Source organism: Silene latifolia, chromosome Y, assembly GCF_048544455.1.
Source record: "Silene latifolia isolate original U9 population chromosome Y, ASM4854445v1, whole genome shotgun sequence".
Lineage (NCBI taxonomy): Eukaryota > Viridiplantae > Streptophyta > Magnoliopsida > Caryophyllales > Caryophyllaceae > Silene > Silene latifolia.
This window is the reverse complement of record NC_133538.1, coordinates 375,116,567-375,125,274: the sequence shown is the minus strand read 5'-3', so window position 1 is coordinate 375,125,274 and position 8,708 is coordinate 375,116,567. Positions and strand designations below refer to the sequence as shown.

General features: G+C 35.6%; 1 long non-coding RNA gene across 1 annotated transcript; it reads right to left on the bottom strand.

The window, feature by feature from the left end:
- Window positions 1–5,625: 5,625 nt before the first annotated feature.
- Window positions 5,626–8,206, bottom strand: LOC141634068 (uncharacterized). The gene is made up of 3 exons (XR_012538806.1): window positions 8,117–8,206; window positions 7,970–8,016; window positions 5,626–5,854 (listed from the first exon to the last, which is right to left on the bottom strand). It is a non-coding gene; the product is annotated as an uncharacterized LOC141634068 (long non-coding RNA).
- Between the last annotated feature and the right edge of the window lie 502 nt (window positions 8,207–8,708).

Below are 8,708 nucleotides of genomic sequence, written 5' to 3'. Positions count from 1 at the left end.
CAACCCCAAAATGGTAATGATCTAATCCTAGATGCGCTCGCTCGTCTCCAAACGAGTCAGGAACAAGCTTTTGAACGTCTTAATGCTATTGAAAGCCGGATTGTTGCGGTAGAAACTAGACTACCTCCTGCAGAAGATGAAGTACCTAGTGAATGTGTGAATGATAACCTACCACCCTATGTTGGACAAGCAGAAATCAACCCTCCAGTAGGTCTTACTGAAGCTGAAAAGCAACTCCAATACTTGGAGGAGCAACTAATGTACCTCAAAGGAGATGATATCTATAGAGAAAACAATCGCAAGTATGAGGCCGTGAGCGCCAAATTACCAACCAACTTCAACATGACTGATATCCCGAAGTTTAAGGGACATGAAAACCCTTTGAACCACATTCGTGCTTTCAAAGACTACATGTCTATCAAAGGCATCAAACCCGAGATGTTCTTAAGGATCTTTCCTTCATCTCTTCACAACATTCATAAGCAATGGTTCTATTCTCTAGAGCACAAGAAGATTGCCACCTGGGATGACGCCGCAATCGAGTTAGCTAAACAATACGCGGATAATGCTGAAATCCAAGTCATTATGCGCACTTTAGAGGTTCTTACCCAAAATGAGAAAGAAGGTTTCACCGACTTCTTAAGTAGGTGGAGGAAAACTAGTACACAACTTGTCGAGCGTCCGGATGAAGCTACCCTCGTGGAAAAAATTGTGGATAACTTAAGACCCATCTATGCAAATCACTTAAGGTACCAAAACATTAATACCTAGTATTTTATCAGTTTATTAACGTTTACTTAATAACGGTTGGCTTGCTAGAAGTTTGACGTTATTATCATACTGATGGCGGTGATCAACTGGTCCCTAAAAGTCACACCTAAAGGATGTGTTTGAGAGATGTGATTGTATGAATATATAATCACATTAAAGCCTTATATGACTAAAAGGTTAGTCTATGTATTTGATTAAACAGTTAGTCAATGTGATGATGAGACGATTATTTAATACAATTAAATAATACCAGCTGAGTCGAATTAATCGTTAAATTCGTAAATTGAATATAAACTGTTATATTTAATTAATGTATATAATGTTAGCTTAAACGAATTAAGATGTTAATTCGTAATTAAACGTAACCAGTTATATTTAATTAGCGAATTATAAATATGTTATATTTATAGTTAATGTATATATTATGCGAAATTGTCATAATAAAATGTTGACAGACTGGTATTAATAAATCGACTACAAACTGTTGTGTATAGACTTATTAATACATGTCGACATAAATTGACATTTAAGAAAATAATACACATTTTATACATTTGAGAACAACCAAAATAAGAAGATTTTTCTCCTTATTCTTGTGGTTGGTGAAACCGAGATAGAGAGAAAAAGGGAAAGAATAAAATCTTCCCATTTGACTCCCTTTGCACGGTTTAAGGAAACAAAAAGAGACATTTTGAAGAATTGAATTTAAACAAAAATTTTGAAGAAAAAAAAAACAGTTTCGGCGGAATTAAATTTTTTGCCGAGACATTTTTCGTTTTTTTTTTTGATGTTTTTGTTTCCATTTTGATTTATTCATATTGTTGTTTTAATTAGTTAAGATGATAATATGATAAATTTGTAGATGTTTTGATTTAATAAGAATTAAATTAAAATGGAAATGGAAATTGTTTTAATTGTTAATGATTTGTTTTTGCTATATAGTTTTGGCATACAAGTTAATTTAATAATGTTCAAATCAATTATGATGAATCAAATATTCGGATAATCGATTTAATCATAATTTAGATATTCATTTTAATAGGTTAAATTGAATCATCTAGTTTGGATCAAAGTTTAAATTAAATGTTGTTGATTATGCCAATCTTGATATATTAGCAACATTAAACAAATTTATTCATGAAAGAGTTGTTTTTTCGGAAAAAAAAAAAAACAAAACTGTTTTTTTTTTTTTGGTTTTTAGGGTAAATGCCGAAAGCATTTTTAAAAGAAAAAAAAACTGTTTTTTTTTTGGTTTTAGGACAAAATGACGAGGGCATTTAAAATAAAAAAAAATCTGTTTCTTTTGTTTTTTTGGAATTGCCGAGAGAAAAGAAAAAGAAATCTGTTTTTTGTTTTTTTTCGTTTTTGCAGAATGTCGTGAGCATTTATAAAAAAAAAAAAATTGTGTTTTGGCCAATAATCTTTATACATTAAATTTATAATGTATGATTGTTTGTTGTGAAAAGGTTCACATATTTTAAATACCCAATTATTTAAAAGAGGTTTAAAATAATGTTGGATTTATTCATATTACACGTTAATATGTATTAAGATTGGAATTATTGTGAATAATTGAAGAATTGTCACATAATTTTGATAATTATAAAATAGGTGGTTTGGATAAATTACTCTACATAATTAAGGAATTATGTTTTGAATGGTTAATTTATAGTTGATGCATTTTTATTTAGTTGTATGAATTGTTGAATGGTTTAATTTACGTATTTTTGCAATCGGTTGTAATTTTGTATTACCTAATGTGGCCTTAGTTAGTTATGTTTTCGTAATGATCGATGGAAATATAATTTTAATGTAATTTTGAGATCTCAAATCTCCTTTTGGTTTTCATTAGTATTATGTTTTTGAAATTAGAATGTAAATAGGTTTATTTTGTAATTTTAATTGTAATTTTGAGAAGACTAAAGATGGAGAATGGATTGCTCACTCCCACTACATGAACCAAGATAGAACATCAAGACAAGCTTCTCGGGTCCTAGGAAGGATTCCAAAGTTGTATTTATGTTCATTTTGGTAGAAAGGCCACACTAGGACTTTATTTTGTTTTACGTTTTTCATTCTCATTGCTTTTCATTCGCATGATAAATAGTGCATCATATTCCGCCTAAACCAAACCACCTACTACTAATATACATGAAAATTGACTCATATAGATTGAATGTTAGTTATCATGGACATAAAGATGTCACACAATTTTAAGCCATCATCTTAGTTTATTCATTCTCGCATACTAGATATTAGTTCACTTAAAATGAATTAAAATAAAGTTGATGGGATCTTCCTCAAAAACTAAAATTGAGACTAGTCTTTACAAGGGCAAACAACTATGAATCCCTTCTTCGTCGGTAGGCATATAGGACCTTACTCTTCATATGACCCCTTCTACGTTGGGTAAGTAGTTTGTGTTGACTTATTTTACCTCAACATTGTAGTCCGAAGAGTTTCTCGTGACTATGATGGACTATAGATAGAATTTACAGAAATTTATTAACCAAGAATTCTAACAGTAGAATTAGCCAAGAGGTTGACTTATCAATTTACAGATAATTGAGTCTTGGGATCATTTATATAATTCTTGAAGGAGGTCAATTGTATAAATGCTTGAGTCTTCGCTTATAACAGTTTTGCATTAGACTTAAATCATAACGATGAGTATGCTTCTTATATTTATTCTTCTTTTCGCAGTGTAGAATTCGTTTTATATTGATAATGTTGCTTACAACAAATGAATGGAAATAATGATATCCCTAAGCCAAGTGCCACACTTGGACGCGAGTCCTGGCTAAAAGCTTTCATGGACCACATGAATCAGTTCACACGACTGAAGAATGACGGGTCCAACTTTGCGGACTGGGAGGCATCATTACGGAATGCTGCCATTGCTGACGTTAAGCTCAAGTACCTAACTGAGCCAATACCGCCAAACCCAGGCCCCAATGCAAGAGGTAACGAGTCAATTGCTTATAGTGACTTCGTTATGGAAGCGGATGCAATAAAGAACGTACTCATTTTTGCAATGGAAACCAATTCGCAAAGACGCTTCATTGCCCATGGTGCAAACAAGATTTTCACCACGCTCACTAATGAGTTCTCAAAAGCACCGAGAATCGTTACTTATGAGCATACCTGTCGCTTCTTTGATGCGGAACTCCAGAAGGGCCAACTGGTTAGCCCACACATTCTTAGCATGATTGGGAATGTCGAGAAACTGGAGGCACTTGATTGCAAAATCAATGAGAGCATAGTCATTGACCGTATGCTTCATTCACTTCATGATGGTTTTGCCCTTTTCAGGGCAAATTACTACATGAATGAAATGAAGAAAAGTCCTCATGAGCTACACTCACTTCTCGTACAGACCGAGAAGGATATGAAATTGAGTGGGAGCATGAAGCAAGATGTTCTCATGATTTCCAACAAGAATAAGGGTAAGGGCAAAGCTCACGGCGACCTAACTGTAGGAAAGCCAAAGTTTAAGAAGTCAGGAAACGGTAAGAGTGGGCTTGGTGAGACTAGTGGCTCACAAGGCAAGGCAAAGAGCAAGGGCGGTGACATTGAGTGCCACGACAAGACTGGACATTGGAGGAGGAACTGTCCCGTGTACCGTGAGGACATAAAAGCAGGGCGCGCCACTCCTGTTGGTATATCATCTTATATTCATTTGATTGAAATTAACCATGCAAGTTTCGGAACTTGGGTACTTGATACTAGTTGTGGTTCTCATCTGTGTAATCATTTGCAGGGCCTAAAAAACATCACACCTCTCGCAAAGGGTGATGTGGACCTGCGAGTCGGAAATGGAGCACGAGTTGCTGCAGTCTCAATGGGAACATACGTAATCCAGCTCCCTAGTGGTTTTGAGTTATATTTATATAACTGTTACTATGTACCCAGTTTATCTAAGAATATTATTTCTGTTTCTGTACTTGATAAAGACGGTTTTTCATTTTCAAAAAAGGACAATAGCTTTATTTTCTCTTTTAATGAAATGGTTTATGGCAAAGCAGTTTCCATGAATGGAATTTATATCTTAGATCAAACCACAGATATATTACATGTGAATAATAAGAATTAAAGGTTGGTGACAAAGATCAAACTTATCTATGGCATTTTCGAATGGGACACATAAATGAAAAACGTGTAAAGAAACTCATTGAGAATGGGACTATTCCCACATTTGATTTCTCTTCATTTGGCACGTGTGAATCATGTCTTATCGGCAAAATGACTCGAATTTCCTTCAAAGGTGTTGGAATGCGCGCTAGTGACCTATTAGGACTTATACATACTGATGTATGTGGACCTATGTCAATTACCGCAAGAGACAACTATAGATATTTTATCACTTTCACGGATGATTTGAGTAGATATGGATATGTCTACTTAATGAAGCATAAAAGCGAGTCCTTTGAAAAATTCAAGGAATACCAGAATAAGGTTGAGAACAAACTGGTAAGAAAGGTTAAAGCACTCCGTTCAGATCGGGGTGGCGAATATCTTTCAAATGAGTTTGATCAACACCTTAAAGACTGTGGAATAGTTTTGCAGTTAACTCAACCTGGAACACCTCAATTAAATGGTGTGTCAGAATGGAGAAATCGAACATTACTTGATATGGTTCGATCCATGATGAGTCACACGATAGTACCTGATTCATTATGGGGTTTTGCTCTTTTGTCAGCGTCTCTTATAATTAACCGAAGTCCGTCTAAAGCTGTCGACAAGACTCCATATGAAATGTGGAAGGGAACGGTCCCTAACTTGTCCTTTATTCGTGTGACACCCCGCGATAAAGCGGAAAATATAACTAATAAATTAATGCGGAAATTAGTGAGATTTTAAGAACTTTTAAATTACTAGTTAAAGATTAGCACGCGGGTGCCAAAAACGAAATGAAACAAATACTACAATAGACATTAATAGGTCATTACAACCCAAGTCTAGAAAGCGGGGAAAAGATATCCCACGAATAAACAGATAAAAGGGTTTCTAAATTAGAAACTAAGGTCCAAGGGTTTAGTTCTCGCTAGCCCACACGTCTTCCCCACGTAAGCATCTTCAAAACCTGTCATTCATGTAAACATGAACGCCACAGTCAGTGGGGAGTAACTCAAGGTTCTCCCAGCCACAATATGTCGAAATGCAGGTAACAAACAACATTTAATCAAACATGTTAATCATGCAACATATACGAACAATAAAGAATAAGGAGATATGATGAACAATCATGGTGAAACAGGCATAATACTTTCTTAATAGAATAGGCATGGTATATGAGGATGAATGTACAATCAAGGAATAGAATCACCAAGTCAACCCACTTATGTTGACACGACTCAACAAGTGTAAGACATATACTTAGTATGAACTCAAACAAGACAACCCTCTAGACTCCAACCTCTTGGTAGGACGACGATCATAATACGGTCCTAGTCTAAACCTGGCCAGACTCTCGGGATGGACGACACCCGGTCGACACACGATACCAAATCGTATCCAAGACTCGAAACATGGTACACCTAACCGTGCCCGGAAGTCGAGTAACCCCAAATCGGAACCTTGTCACCTAACCGTGACCCCCGGTCCGAAGAGGCGGAAGGAAAAAAAGCCCAACTCGGAAACAATGGCACCTAACCGTGACCCAATGTCCGAGGGCGAATAAATAGGGAATGTCAAGTAGTCACACAATGTAAAATGTCACACTTGAGTCACAATAGGAGTAAGAATGATCATGCAAACATCATATGATACGGGATCCTTAATGTCACATTCATACTCATGGCTTGCATCTCACCATGAGTACAGATGGGAACATTAATCCCAACGATCATATCGCAACTAGAGGGCTTATAGCTCACCCCTAGTATCCGATAGGACCAAGACTCTCACAATCAAACAATACAAGGCATTATCAAGAATATGACTCTCACATATAACCATTTAATAATAATGACTCATACTTGTCTTAGCGAGATAAATATTTCATTTTATAATTTATCATGCCGGTTAAATAAAATATAATGAATGACAACGAATAATTGACGTTATATAAGATTACGAAATAAAATGGAACGAGCATAAGCGGCTCATTCATGAGCCCACTACAAAACTTGAGATTGGCCCAACAATTAAATCATATGATAAGTCCAACAAATCACTCATGTAAAAACCAACCATTAAATCATGTGAAACCCAAACAATTGATCATGAGAGAAATATATGTATAAAAGTAGTGTACAACATTTAATGGATTTCATTATATAAAATACAAGACGGAGATTTAAACGAATCATACATACTAAATTTGGCGCCGAGAGCACCCATAATATGAGTATGGCCCAAACTACAAGTCAAGCCCAATAATTAGAATATAATGAGCCCGACTTTTAATGTCAAATAAGCCCAATTGAAATAATAAGTAAACTAAATATAAACGAGTTGTGTTATATAAATATGAGACGGAAATTAAATTAATTCCAATGACTAGCATTGCACCAAAAGCGGACTATCTCCACGACTCAAGGACCCAATCCACGGCCCAACTATGAGCCATCTAAACTATCCATTCCAGCCGCTCTCCCCCCCCTCAAAAATGACCCACCAACCAACTCCTACAACCACTCCCCACGGCTAACACTCAACCTGTTTAACAGTCCCAAGTACCGTGCCAAACACGTCCAACCACACTGTCAACTACACCCACCACGACTCCAAACCCGCAGCCATACCCGGTACTCGATCATAAAATGCTACCCTCAGCTAGACCATTTCAAACGACCACCGAGACCCGACTCAAGATCGCCCGCAACCACCATACTAATCGCTCATAACCACCATATCAACCTCCCCAAAACGAGTCCAAACCCGTCCAAAACAGAACCGAAGACGCATGAAAACCGAACCCAAAAAACAGTCCTAAAGCGTGTAATGAGACCACCCCAAAACTGGACTCAAGCAGCCACAATCACGAATCCATATGAGCCATAAACCGAGCTCAACCACACCAGGCTCATAACGGAATCTCGGGCTCAAAACGATCCGTTTCAAAACACCATTCAAGACGAAAAACATCATACAAACGCCAAACAATATAAAGGTTTAAACTTTAATAATCAAGAACATTTAAAAGGACAAATAAGACGGAAATTTCGACGATTGTCGAGTAACCTATCACCGTTACCTGTCTTTGATCTCTTAAACGTCCAAAAGTACGAACCTTTCTTCAACCTTGACTTAAAAGAGGGAAAAACGAGTCGATTAAGACAAGAAACCGAGTTGTCATTTGAGACGGTATTTTCGAACTTCTACAAAATCAAGACTTTATTACCTTAAAATGAGGAGGAAGAAGAGAGGAAGCTAAAGGTGTAAAAATCATGAAATTTGGTTGAGAAACGAGGGAGATAACGGAGGTTGAAGGAGGCGGAAATGGTGGTTGGCGTTTGATTATTCTTTCTTCTTTGCGTTTTTGTTGTTGTTGTTCTTGTTTTGCAGAAAGGAAGAAGAAGGGAAATGGGGGGTGGGTCATACCGATGGTACTACTACCAACTACACTATATATAATAATAATAATAATAATAATAATAATAATAATAATAATAATAATAATAATAATAATAATAATAAGAGATATTTTGAATGTGTTGTTGGTTTTTAATTGGTCCAGATTAAAGTAGGTACAACATGAAATGTGACGGTCTAAAGTTTAGACGGAAATTAAGACGGAGGTTAAGATTATTACAGTCATTATTATTATCCGACCAAAAATACGTATACATATATTATTATATAAATTGTGCCTTAAAAATATAATTTAATCGTACGTATTTTTATAAAAATGAGCTTTTATATAATACGTTTATAAAAATCTTGTTTGACATAAAATTAATTAAATTGAACAATTCAAAAATATTTAATAAAGT